This window comes from Paroedura picta, chromosome 5 (assembly GCF_049243985.1).
Source record: "Paroedura picta isolate Pp20150507F chromosome 5, Ppicta_v3.0, whole genome shotgun sequence".
Taxonomy (NCBI): domain Eukaryota; kingdom Metazoa; phylum Chordata; class Lepidosauria; order Squamata; family Gekkonidae; genus Paroedura; species Paroedura picta.
Window position 1 is genome coordinate 122,528,994 of NC_135373.1, and position 13,547 is coordinate 122,542,540.

A 13,547-nucleotide genomic window follows, 5' to 3' on the forward strand; every position below is an offset into this window, starting at 1 on the left:
AGGAACTTCTTCCGGATGTTTAGACAGAATTTATTTTGCACTAATTTCATCCCATTTGGTTCTGGTCCGTCCCTCCGGGGCAAGAGAGAACAACTCTGCTCTATCCTCCATATGGCAGCCTTTCAAATACTTGAAGATGGTTATCAGATCCCCTCTCAGTCGTCTCCTCTCCAGGCTAAACAGACCAAGCTCCCCCAACCTTTCTTCATACGTCTTGGTCTCCAAACCCCTCACCATGTTGCCCTCCTCTGGACACGCTCCTGAGCTTCGTCAGTGCAGCCTGCTCACTTTGGCAGCGCATGTGCTATAACTGGAAAGATACAGAGAAGATTAGCATGGCCCCTGACCAAGGACGACACACAAATAGATCTCCTTGATTGTCACATGGCAATCCATGTCAATTTTAGTCCAGTTGGAATGGATCTGAATGGAAATAGCATAGCAAGGCCCAAAGGTTCATAATCCGCCCTAGAAGCAGGGGGCAATAGAGTGCCGCGTCTTATCAGATCCGGAATTCCCTTCCAGATTTTCTTGCTCTCCGGTTCCCATGGTTCTTTCTCCTTTGGCAGCCTAAGCCATCCGTCAATCACTTTCTATTTGTTTTTGCCGAAGGGTGGAGCCAGCCTGTCCAAACCCCACCCCCTCAATCCCTGCCCACTCCCCACCTACCTGCTGTAGGGCAGATTAAAGCATGGGCACCGGGCCAGTGCTTGGTTCCGCCTACACAAGGTGTAATCCTCGGCGTTGCTACACTTTGGACGCTCAACCCAATTTAGGCAGTGGGAGGATCGAGCTGGTGACTTAGGCCCGGAGCAAGACTAAAACCAACTTTGAAACGTGGGGGGTGAGGTTTCTCCCTCTAAAGTCTGGGAAAGGCCAGCCTGCTAGCTCATAAATATTATCCTAATATCTCTGTTCAGGACAGTGACGCTCTATTTTCTTGGAACTTTGGGGGGAGGGGAAAACAGCAGGAGGGGCTGGCCCCACTTGGGTACCTCCAGGTGGTAACTAGGTTTTGGCTACCTTGTTGGACTGGATGGGCCACTGGCGTGATCCAGCATGGATCCAGCATAGTGCAGGGGGTTGGACTAGATGACCCATGAGGTCCCTTCCAACTCTATGATTCTATGGCTTATTTTTATGTTCTTGTGTTCAGGAGGGATAAGACAAATGGGTTGCCACCTTACAGGTTGAGGGAACGGAGAAAGTGACCTGTCAATCATTGCAACAAACAGAGAGTTGAAAGAAACAGAAGGACGATCTCTGTGGTAGTTCAAGGATTTGGGCTGATCCTGCGTTGAGCAGGGGGTTGGACTAGATGGCCTGTATGGCCCCTTCCAACTCTATGATTCTATGATTCTAAGGAACAAATATCTTTAATCTAGTTTAATACATAGCGCCAAAAGGTGACTTAATTATAGAATCATAGAACCATAGAGTTGGAAGGGGCCATACAGGCCATCTAGTCCCACCCCCTGCTCAGTGCAGAATCAGCCTAAAAGCATCCAGGATAAGGATCTGTCCAGCCGCTGCTTGAAGACTGCCAAATTTATAATGAGGAAATCCAGAAGATGGCTTGCATGATTCCACAAGGGGCAGCTTCTCTATAAGAGCCTTTCTGAACTTTCTAACCATTGAGAAACCCCTGAAACGTTCTACAGCAGGGGTAGTCAAACTGCGGCACTCCAGATGTCCATGGACTACAATTCCCATGAGCCCCCTGCCAGCACTCGCTGGCAGGGGGCTCATGGGAATTGTAGTCCATGGACATCTGGAGGGCCGCAGTTTGACTACCCCTGTTCTACAGGCTTTGAGAAACCCCAGAAGTGGTGCCATCGTGCAGAATATAGTTGGGAAGCAGAGCTGTGGATACACCCACCTGGGACCCCTCTGTCAAGAAACCCTAGAGTTTCACAAAACCCAGTTGAAAGTGTTTGATCTATAGTCTCTGACACAAATGCAGTATTTAAATCAATTTAACTCAGAAAATAACTTGGAAACAAAATTTGCAGGGGGATGGCTGAGTTATAGTAGCAGAGTCTATATGTCTCGTCATATGTGATACTAGGAGCCAAGCTCGTTGCATTCAGAAATAAAACAGGCATTAGATTGGGGGTGGGGTTGGGTGGGGGTGGGAAGAACTCTGCAGACGGCCTCCCCCTCCCCACAGGACCTTGAAAGGCTGCAGGAAGCTGTTAGGGAACTCACCAGCAGGGGCAGCTCTCACCCAGCAGGGATCTGCAGCCTCCGAGCCTCAGAGGGAAGTGGAAGGAGGAGGGGGTGGTCAGGAATGGGGGACAGAAGGCGATTGGCTAGCCACTGGACAGACAGGCAAGCCAGTTGGAGGAGGAAGCACTCAGGGGTGGAACAGCCACCCTGAGTGGGTGTTAAGCACTGAGTGACACAAAGCATGAGCCCAGCTCCTCCTCCAAGGCCTTACCAGAAATATTAAGTGGAACAGATATTAATATGGATGGATATGGATTAAAGCTGTTTCTTCTTTAGACTACTATCTGTCAGCCCTTCAACCCTCTGGGTGGAACCTGGAGATCTTCTAGAAATAAAACTAATCTGGTAACCCAACAAACGTCTGGTTGAGGCGAAAACATCTCATCCAAGCCCCTCTCCACCCTTCACTCTCCCCTTTTCCCCACCCCCATGCCCATGGGGCTAGCGGTTTTAAGTGGTAACACTTTTATTCTTCGATTACTTTTAATGTTTTTCATATGCCTTCCATTGATGCTTTATATATATTGGTTGTATGAATACTGTCACAGACTTCACTGTCAATGGCCCTGAGGTGACTAGTCATGAGGGAGGGGTATAGAAATCCCCAAATAAATAAAAGAAATAAGATTACTGTGCCAAGGAATTGTTGCACCTGATGATCACGCCCACTATCCGCCCGCTTACCCCTTAGCAAGTTATTATAACAGCGAGCCCGCTGTTACAGAAATTGGGGTCACTGTTGGGCAGGTATTTATTATTGTTATTGTTATTGTTATTGTTATTGTTATTGTTATTGTTATTGTTATTGTTATTGTTATTGTTATTGTTGGATTTATATCCTGCCACTCCCCGTAGGCTCATGGCGGGTCACAGCAGTCCTATCCCCATTAAAATACCCATTAAAAGACTTTAAAACAATCCCAACATGGCGGAACTTATTATTCCCACCCCTGCTATCAGAGCGGCAGGGAGGGTGGGGAGGAGATGCTAGGTCTGGGGGGGGGGGAATGTTGGCACTCATTCGCTGACCCCGGCCTCAACCAAAAACCTGGCGGAAGAGCTCCGTCTTGCAGGCCCCGCGGAAAGCTGGTAAATCCTGCAGGTTGTGAGCTCCTGCATTGGAGGTCCCTTCCAACTCTATGATTCTATTCGATGGGGGGGTGTATTTTTTGTCAGGGGTGGGACCATAGATGTTTGATAGTTGTGGGCCCCAACCAAAGGCTTGTGGAAGATCTCCTTCTTACAAGCCCTGATCTCGGGAGCTTATCCCACCAAGTAGGGGCCAGGACTGAAAAGGTCCTGGTACTGGTTAAGGTCAAACGTACCTCCTTGGGGCCAGGGAACATGCAAGGCGACATTCTCTCCGGATGGCATAGGCAGAGGGGCCTTAAACCAAGACCTTAAACCTGATCTGAAATTCACTTAGGAAGCAGTGCAGCTGCCAAAGCACAGGGCGGATTAAAGGCATTCACGCAGAAGAAAATAAGAATGCACAGCAAAAAGCATTAAAACTATCAGTTGAAAATTAAGAGAAAAACCCACAAACCAGCAATCGGTGCAGAAAGAAGGCAAAATGCATACCTGAAGGCCTGAGGTGACAAAATGGGTGTAAGACATCACACTTCATTGTTATTGTTGTGAGGGTGGTGGTGTTCTCCTGCTGCTGTCACCGAATGTCTTCATCTTGGGCTTAGAATCTCTCCTGCTCTTGTCTTTGGAGGTCCCTTCTGAGAAATAACTTCAGTTGGGGAATTTCTGGAGTTTTGGCCATGGACCTTGGGTTTGGGGGTGGAGAGGGACTTCAGCAGTATACAAGGTCCAGAAGTCCACCCTCCAAGGTAGCCATGTTCTCCAGAAGAACCCATCTTTATTGCTTGGACATGAGCTATAATTCCACAAGATATCTAACCCCACTAGGAGGTTGGCCACCTTTGATTTCGGGCGCTTTAAGTTTTCCCTCTGCAACATGTATGAATGATCCGGAATAACCCTACCTTTCCCCTGAGATATCCAAATGTGGATATAAGCCTTGATATTTGAAAAATCGCCATCAGGAAGTGTGCTGATTCCTGCTTTTTGCGAATTAACTTCCTTCTTTGTGCTTCGTAGCAAAGCAGTCTTCCCTGACTGGCCAGGGTGTCAATTCAAGGACTTTCTGGTTCCCAGTTGCAAGGCTTCTCTTAAAGTGACTGCGCTCCAGAAGCCCTAACTTCTCTCAGCATAGATTTTCCTCTGCTGTCTCCTATCCTCTCCCTCCCCCCCCCCTTCAAGAAAAGAAAGAAGCTCCTGCTGCATTTGGCTCCCTTCCCCACTATGAGCTTTCCCAATCAAGTGCAGAACACTTTCTGTTACAATTGGGGGGGGCTAGAGGAAGACCTGAGTTCAAGTCGATCTGAATTCAGCAGGATCTTCAATGGATCAAACAAAGTAAGTGCAGAATCAGCCCAGGTCAGAGTTCCCAATACGCCTTAGTAGAACATTTAAAAAATGTTTTTTTTTTAATGCATCATCATGGATTGAACAACATGCCTTGGGTTATGGGAGATGACGCCACCATCACTTTGGCAGTTTCCAGTGTGTCACCAGACTCTTTTTTGTTTTGGCTACAACAAAGCTACACAGTGTATCTTTTGCTTCTTCTCTGGAATGTGACCTTTGGGAGATATTTCCTTCTCTTGCAAAAAAGAAGCAACACTGGAATGTCCCATAGAGCTGATGACTTTGGGCACCTAGCATGGGTCATTGAAGATGTCATGGATGGTGAAAGAAGAGCGACCTTTGCAGGTTCTCCTGGTTGACCTACCAACCTTGTGGCTTCCCAATGGTTGCTTTGCATCATTACCTTTTCCACCCTTTGAAGGAATCTTCTGCTCATACTGCTTAAGAAAAAGAGCAATGGTCCCATTTCCTCTTACTCACCTGCCTTCGCAATAAAGTCAAAGCAAGGTCACAGGACATGACATTCAGCAAGATGGAAGCAAACGCATTCAGCAGCACTAGGAATGGAATGCTAAGATGTGACTGGTCTACTCTAACCAAAGGTGTTCAACGAAGCCTTAAAAAGCTTGGAGAGTATAATGTGTAGTTTCTATTGAGGGGGAAGGTAGTATACATGGAGCAAAGACTTGGATCCTATTCCAGGAGAAGAAACAGTTCTACCAATGGACTAAGCTCCCTCTAAAATAATGATGAGACCGGATCCAAACATGGTTGGGACCAGCCTAAGTTGTCCTTTTTCACTGGGTCTATCATCCATGATCTGGATAGTAAAGGCAAGGCCAATCTTGTCACATCTGGGAATCTATGCAGGGTTGACCCTGGCTAGTATGCGGAGGGGAGACCTCCAAGGAATGCTCGGGGTCATGATGCAGAGAGTTTTCCTTAAAAACATGGAATCCTGAGATATTTACAAGATTATTGTGAACTAGAGGTATGCATAGGGTGGGATTCTCCGTTTCGAAATTTTCATGATGAGAGCAGAGGCTTTGGATTACGTTATTGTTCTATCATATTTATTTAGGGACGAGCTACTGAAGAACGATTGTTGTTAAAAACGGGATGGAAATCCGGACCCCGTTTTGGCTTGACTCCATAGAACTTTTCATTCACGATTTAATATTAAAGAACTTGAATTATTCAGCTTCTGGTTAGTCCTTCAGCTTCATTTTCCTATCTGCTTGGGTCGGCTGGTCTACGTTTGCATAACCTCCAGGTGGTACCTGGGGATCTCCTGGGATTGCCACTGATCTCCAGGTGAGACAGATCGGTTCCCCTGAAGAACATGGCTACTTGGTAAGGTGGACTCTGTGGCATCAGCTCTCCCAAGTCACAGGCAGAGGTCTTTCACATCAGCTGCTACTTGATCTTATCATTGGGAGATGGTGGGGATTGAATCTGGGACCTTCTGCATGCCAAGGAGATGCTCTACTACTGAGCTAGGGCCCCACTTGATGGCTCTCCAGGGTCTCAGACTGATGTCATTCCCATCCTCTCCTGCTACCTGGTTCTTTTAACTGGAGATGCTGGGGATTGAACCTGGGACCTCCTGCATGCCAAGCAGATGCTCTACCACTGAGCCAGGGCCTCTCCCCTGATTGGAACTCTCATGCATAGCTTCCCTATACTAAATCTGATTCTTGGGGCATCAAGGTCAGTATCATCTACTCAGGCTGGCAGCCGCTCTCCGGGGTCTCAGGCAAAGGTCCTTCACAACACCTCCTGACTGATCCTTTAAAAAAAAATTGTAGATGCCAGGGATTGAACCTGGGACCTTCTGCATGCAAAGCTGGGGCTCTTCCACAACCCCTTCCCCTGAGGCCATGCTGAAACCCCATTGAAGTGTCCTGTTATACGCAGACAATAGTAAACCAGCTTTATGGCTATATGCAACCGGAAGTCAAACATATGCAGAAGCAAGCCTCTTTAGAGTCTTTCCCTTCTCGATGAAACATTGCACATGCAAATACATGAGCCATGCAAAGTGCCCCTCCCCAGATCTGCTCCAAAGGCTGCATGCCCAACATTTCCTGGAAAAAAGGGATTATGTTTATTTTGGCAAAACAGGCCTGCTTCAGCCTGCAAGCCCTGTTGCACCCTTCCCTCTGTGATTTTCCCAACCTTTAGAGAGACTATTTTTCATCTCTCATGGGCCACCACATGACCTTTATAAGGAATTGCCCACTGGGATTCCCAGCTCCACTCCCAGATCTGAGTGTCTCTGTATATCCCACTGTCCAGTGCCTGGTCCACATGGAGAGCATTCACTGCCTTGTGCACCCCTGGAGGAATAGCTGCTTGACAACTGCTGCTCTTCCACACACACACACACACACACACACAATGCTCCTTTTACAATAGCATGTCTGAGAACCACTAGCAGCATCAAAAGTTATCATGTGTTTATCAAAAAGAAAATGTTCACAAATGTACTTTTAGCACAGCATCAGATTGAGCAAGGGATCCAAAAGAAATGGGTAAAATGCAATTCCTCTGCCCCTTTCTCTATACGTGCCCTATCAGATGTTAAAATATAGGACAGCCTCCTTAGCTTATGATGTTATAGATCTCTGTAGCATTTCCAATGACCTGCAGCTTCTTTCAGCTACTCAGTCCAACACATGGCTAATGACTACATCCTTCAGACCTCAGTAAAGTTCTCTGATGGACTCGACACAAAAGAGAAGAAGAAGAAGAAGAAGAGTTGGTTCTTATATGCCGCTTTTCTCTACCTGAAGGAGGCTCAAAGCGGCTTACAGTTGCCTTCCCTTTCCTCTCCCCACAACAGACATCCTGTGGGGTGGGTGAGGCTGAGAGAGCCCTGATATTCCTGCTCGGTCAGAACAGCTTTAGCAGTGCTGTGGCGAGCCCAAGGTCACCCAGCTGGCTGCATGTTGGGGGAGTGCAGAATCAAACCCAGCATGCCAGATCAGAAGTCCGCAATCCTAACCACTACCCCAAACTGGCAGAAGTCCATCAGTAACATCATTATGTTCATATTAGGGTGGCCAAGTCCCTGTAAGCCAATGGTAGGGGGCCTGGGGGTACACTTGCCAGCTCCAGATTTAGAAACCCCTGGAGAATTGGGGGAATGGGGTAGAGTCTGGGACTTCAGTAGCACATCATGCCAGAGTCTGTGTTCCAGTAGCCAGGAGTATCCCAACCTGGACCTAGTCTGCACACAATAGATAATGCACTTTCAATGCACTTTCGAAGTAAATTTTCCTGTTCCGCACAGGAAAATCCAGCTGCCAAAGCTCATTGAAAGTGCATTATCCTATGTGTGCGGAATGGGCCCTGGATTCAGCAGCCCTACCTTCCATCTCCTACTGGTGGCCAGGCAGGAGGCTTGTCAGATCACTCCAGTTTGGCGTCATAGTTGAGAACCGTGGGCTCTGGCCTGGAAAACCATATTCGACTCCCCACTCTTGCATGTGCAGCCAGCCAGCAGACACTGAGCTAGTCCCAGTTCTCTCTGAGTTCTCCCAGCCCTGCCAATCTCACAGGGTGTCTGTTGTCGGGAGAGGAAGGGAAGGCATTATGAGACTCCTTCAGTTATTGAACTGTGGGGTAAAAACCCAACTCTTCTTTTTCTCCTGGCAACGAGCAGGGGATGGGGGACTTGTCAGAGGCCCAGCTGACATTGCACTTTTGTGTCTTCATTCATTCATTCATTCATTCATTCATTCATTCATTCATTCATTCTTTCATTTGTATTTCTCCTCTCTCTGTGGACCCGGAAGTGATATCATCATGCAGTGATGTCAGGGTGATGCCCTAGAATTTGGGCAAAACCGTATGGTAAATTTGGCTTCTACCATAGAGATGTCACTCAAATACCACAATGTTGCAGTGATGCAGATATATCACTGAAATGTCAACTGGGACTCCTATTTTTTGGGGTAAGCCCCCCCCCCAACGACAAGCAGCCGATCAGTGGTGGGGTGGTAGGACCCGACACAAGCCTGAGCTTGTGAGACCTTGGAAACTATGCAGAGTTGAGACCACCAAGGAAGGGAAGGCATGAAACACATGAGGCCTATTGGGTGACCTTGGGCCAGTCCCAGTTCTCTCAGAGCTCTTTCAGCTCCACCTACTTTACATGGTGTCTGTTGTGGGGAGAGGAAGTCAAGTTGATTGTAAGCCTCTTGGGACTCCTTCAAGTAGTGAAAAGTGGGTTATAAATACCAAGTCTTCTTCTAAACCCTGCCCTTCCTGGACTCTACCAATCTCCAGATATATTGCAAGCCTGGGTTGGCAACCTAACTACCCTACCCTTACAAGAGGAATACAGTCCCCCCCCCCCAAAAAAATGCTCTCATTTGTATACAATCTTCCTTTCTTCTCAGCAAAAGCTCCGTGTATATCTAAGATACCCCCTTTCCGATCGAGCACTTTGGGATCTCCCCCTCCCCCTGCTCTGGCACATCAAGTACATGAGATGATTACGTGTCAGCAGAGAGGCTCTTAGCAGCTCTTTGGCACGGGCGCCTAAGCCCTCTAATGCTATATGTAATGCGGTATCGCTGATATCTGCCCGAGATAATACCCAAGTGTCTACTGGCTATAGAATTCGAAGCCAAAGTTAACAACCAGGAGAGATCTTCGTAGCAAACGTACAGCCGTTTGCTCACAACAATGAAGCGTTGTCACTCAAAACCAAGAGCCGTGTTGATAAGCAGCTTTAGAGGGAGCCTCCTCCTCCTCCTCCTCCTCCTCCTCCTCCTCCGCTGGGTTCCTCAGATAGTGTATGTGTGTGTGGGCAGGGGGGGTGGAATTATGGACTTATTGATCATAATCAAACCTTTCTCATCTCCTCTGGGTTACGGGGACTTGGCAAAGCTGGCTTTAAAATATCATTCTGCAACTGGAAACCAACATCCCAAGTGAGGAGAATAAGAGGAGCCCTGCTGGGTCAGACCAGGGGTCCATCTAGTCCAGCATCCCAAGAACATCATAAGAGCCCTGCTGGGTCAGAGCACGGGTCCATCTAGTCCAGCATCCTGAGAACATCAGAAGAGCCCTGCTGGGTCAGACCAGGGGTCCATCTAGTCCAGCATCCTAAGAACATCAGAAGAGCCCTGCTGGATCAGACCAGGGGTCCATCTAGTCCAGCATCCTAAGAACATCAGAAGAGCCCTGCTGGGTCAGACCAGGGGTCCATCTAGTCCAGCATCCTAAGAACATCAGAAGAGCCCTGCTGGGTCAGACCAGGGGTCCATCCAGTCCAGCATCCTAAGAACATCAGAAGAGCCCTGCTGGGTCAGACCAGGGGTCCATCTAGTCCAGCATCCTAAGAACATCAGAAGAGCCCTGCTGGGTCAGACCAGGGGTCCATCTAGTCCAGCATCCCAAGAACATCATAAGAGCCCTGCTGGATCAGACCAGGGGTCCATCTAGTCCAGCATCCTAAGAACATCAGAAGAGCCCTGCTGGGTCAGACCAGGGGTCCATCTAGTCCAGCATCCTAAGAACATCAGAAGAGCCCTGCTGGATCAGACCAGGGGTCCATCTAGTCCAGCATCCTAAGAACATCAGAAGAGCCCTGCTGGGTCAGACCAGGGGTCCATCTAGTCCAGCATCCTAAGAACATCAGAAGAGCCCTGCTGGGTCAGACCAGGGGTCCATCTAGTCCAGCATCCTAAGAACATCAGAAGAGCCCTGCTGGGTCAGACCAGGGGTCCATCTAGTCCAGCATCCTAAGAACATCAGAAGAGCCCTGCTGGGTCAGACCAGGGGTCCATCTAGTCCAGCACCCTAAGAACATCAGAAGAGCCCCTACCTGGTGGAGCGAGCTACCTGAGGAGATCAGAGCCCTGTCCGAACTTCTACTGTTCCGCAGGCCCTGCAAGAGGGAGCTCCTCCACCAGGCATTTGCTTGAGGCCGACCGACTCAGAACACCTGCTGCTCCCCCCAGACGCCTGTCCATGACTCTCCCAAAGTTACTGTTAATTGTTAATATATTATAATTGTGGTTTTGTAATTTTTTGATGTTTATTGAAAGTTGTTTTGATGTTATAGTCTGCATAATGTTTCATGTAAATTATAATGTTCTGTGTAAACTGTCCAGAGCTGCAAAGAAATGGGCAGTATAGAAATCTAAATAAATAAAATAAATAATCAGACCAGGGGTCCATCTAGTCCAGCATCCTAAGAACATCAGAAGAGTCCTGCTGGGTCAGACCAGGGGTCCATCTAGTCCAGCATCCTAAGAACATCAGAAGAGTCCTGCTGAGTCAGACCAGGGGTCCATCTAGTCCAGCATCCTAAGAACATCAGAAGAGTCCTGATGGGTCAGACCAGGGGTCAATCTAGTCCAGCATCCTAAGAACATCAGAAGAGCCCTGCTGGGTCAGACCAGGGGCCCATCTAATAGAGCCTCCTAAGATCATCAAAAGAGCCCTGCTGGATCAGACCAGTGGTCCTTCTAGTCCAGCATCCTAAGAACATCAGAAGAGTCCTGCTGGGTCAGACCAGGGGTCCATCCAGTCCAGCATCCTAAGAACATCAGAAGAACCCTGCTGGATCAGACCTGTGGTCCATCTAGTCCAGCTACCTAGGAACATCAGAAGAACTCTGCTGGATCAGACCAGTGGTCCTTTTAGTCCAGCATCCAAAAATATCAGAAGAGCCTTGCTGGATCAGACCAGTGGTCCTTCTAGTCCAGCTTTCTAAAGCATAAGAGGAATTGAAAAAATTGAAAATATAAATATGCTTGTTGATTGTGGCTCATCTCCAAACTACCTATATAAGTTCCCCAGGAGAAAGGGGGCTACTGAGCTGTCCCTATGTGCTCACTAGTGGCATCAAGTGGTCATTGGAAGAGTTGCAGAGAATTCTGAGCCATGTGCTCTATGTATTCCTTGGTTTGAAGGGGCTCTTACCCACTTCTTCCTTCTTCAGGAAAAATAGCTCAGTGCGGCAAGCAGCTATGCCTGGTCTGTGAGCAGAGAAACTACAGGGCTATAGGAAATGCTGCCAACTGCACCCTATCATGCTGCAGAATGCATGGGACTTTGGGGATGCAGAGGAACTTCATTGGAGTATAATGCTAATCCCTTCTGGAAGCTGTGTGTTCTTGTAGCCGTCTGTCACCACTTCCTGTGGCAGTGAATTCCAATGTTGAGGTGGCACCACTGAAAAGGCCCTGTCCACTGTCTAATCTCTGCAGGCAGGGGTTCGGATAGGATTGCAAGCTATGGGTTGGGAAATACCTGGAGACTTCATGAGTGGAGCTGGGAGTGGGTGGAATTTGGGGTGGAGAAGGACCTCAGTGCATTATAATAGTATAGAGTCCTCCCTCCTAGCACCCATTTCCCCCAGGGGAGCTGATCTCTTTAGTCAGGCAATGAACTATAATTCAAGGGTATCCCCAGGAGATTGTCATTCCTAATGGGAAAAACCGGTTCAAGCTGCTCACAAACTGCTCAGCGGAAAAGTTCCACTCGCCACCTGCCACCGGCAAGCAGAATATGGCCTTTGAGCATCCCAAATCCTGGTTACCCGTCAACACGCCTTGTCACCAGCCTGTCGGTCAGAATCAGCCACTGAAAGCTAGGCAGGTAACCACGTAAAGTAGCAGAACTGAGGTCAGGTCCCCGTCTACACATCCACGGAAGAAGACTCTAGTGACCATTACACATTGATAGAGATAGATTCAAGTGGGCAGTAGCTGTGTTGATTGGGAGCTGCAGATGTCCAGGGGAACCTTGAAGACTAACGAGATGTTATAACTTTTTGTGCACACGTGAATTTCTTCTGATACATTGAAATCGGCTTCACCAACCATTACAGATCGGTAGATATAGATTCAGGGAGATAGCTGCCATTTTGGTTGGAAGCAGCAGGACAAAATCTGAGTTCAGGGAGCAACTTGAAGATAGAGGCAATTTGAATCAAGGTCTAAGCTTTCATGTGCATGCCCACTTCTTCAGCTACACTGAAACAAGACTTCCTCAGCTGTTATATCTCGGGATAAAACTTGGTTGGTTTCCAAGATGCCTGTAGACTCGAACTCGGTTCTAAAAGATAAACCGGCTGCTAACACAATGATGTCAGGGGAAACCGGAGAGGCCCCTCCTGCTCTCCCTTTGGAAGAAGCTCTTTCCAATTTTCTAATGTCTTTCTAAATTTTTTCCCCTCCGCACAGCTTGCAGGGGGGTGTCCTCCTTCGACAGACCCCCCTGCCTTTTGGGTCCTGCCCATCACATGGGAGAAGTGAAGAGCTGGAAGGAGAACTGGCAGCGGAATGGCTCCTGACAGGCTCCTGCAATGAAACCAGAGAGCCGGTGTGTTCACTCTATCCTAGGGTTCCCAACCTCCAGGCGGTGGCTGGAGCTCTCCCGGGATTACAGCCTCTCTCCAGGCAACAGAGGTTCATTCTCCTGGAGAAAATGGAAGGTGGACCCTGACAACTTTGTCCTCCACTGAATCCCCTCCCTCCCCAAAACCTGCCTTCCTCAGACTCCACACACACACACACACACACACCCCACAGGACTTTCCCCACCCAGAGCTGGCAACCCTCAGCCAAAATTTTACACATTGCCTTCAGTAGGGCACAGAACGCAGAGGCTCCCAAGAGGAAGTCTACACCTGTGGGAATGGTGCCAGCCCCGGATCACTCCTCTCCAAGCTGCCCCCCACGCCCACTGGCCCAACCCCATGGAAAGCCTCCCGGGCTCCCCACAACTTTTCGTCTCCTCTGTGTTGTGATGCTGCCTCCAGCTTTAGATTCTGCTCATTTCGGGTTGCCCTGGTCTCTTTCTTTCCTCTCCCCTTTCCCCCCCCCCCAGCGAGGTACGCGATGTGCTTCATGGAG

General features: G+C 48.5%; 1 pseudogene; it reads left to right on the top strand.

Annotated features, from left to right (window-relative positions):
* The first annotated feature begins 282 nt into the window (after positions 1-282).
* Positions 283-382, top strand: LOC143839198 (U6 spliceosomal RNA; annotated as a pseudogene).
* Positions 383-13,547: the final 13,165 nt, after the last annotated feature.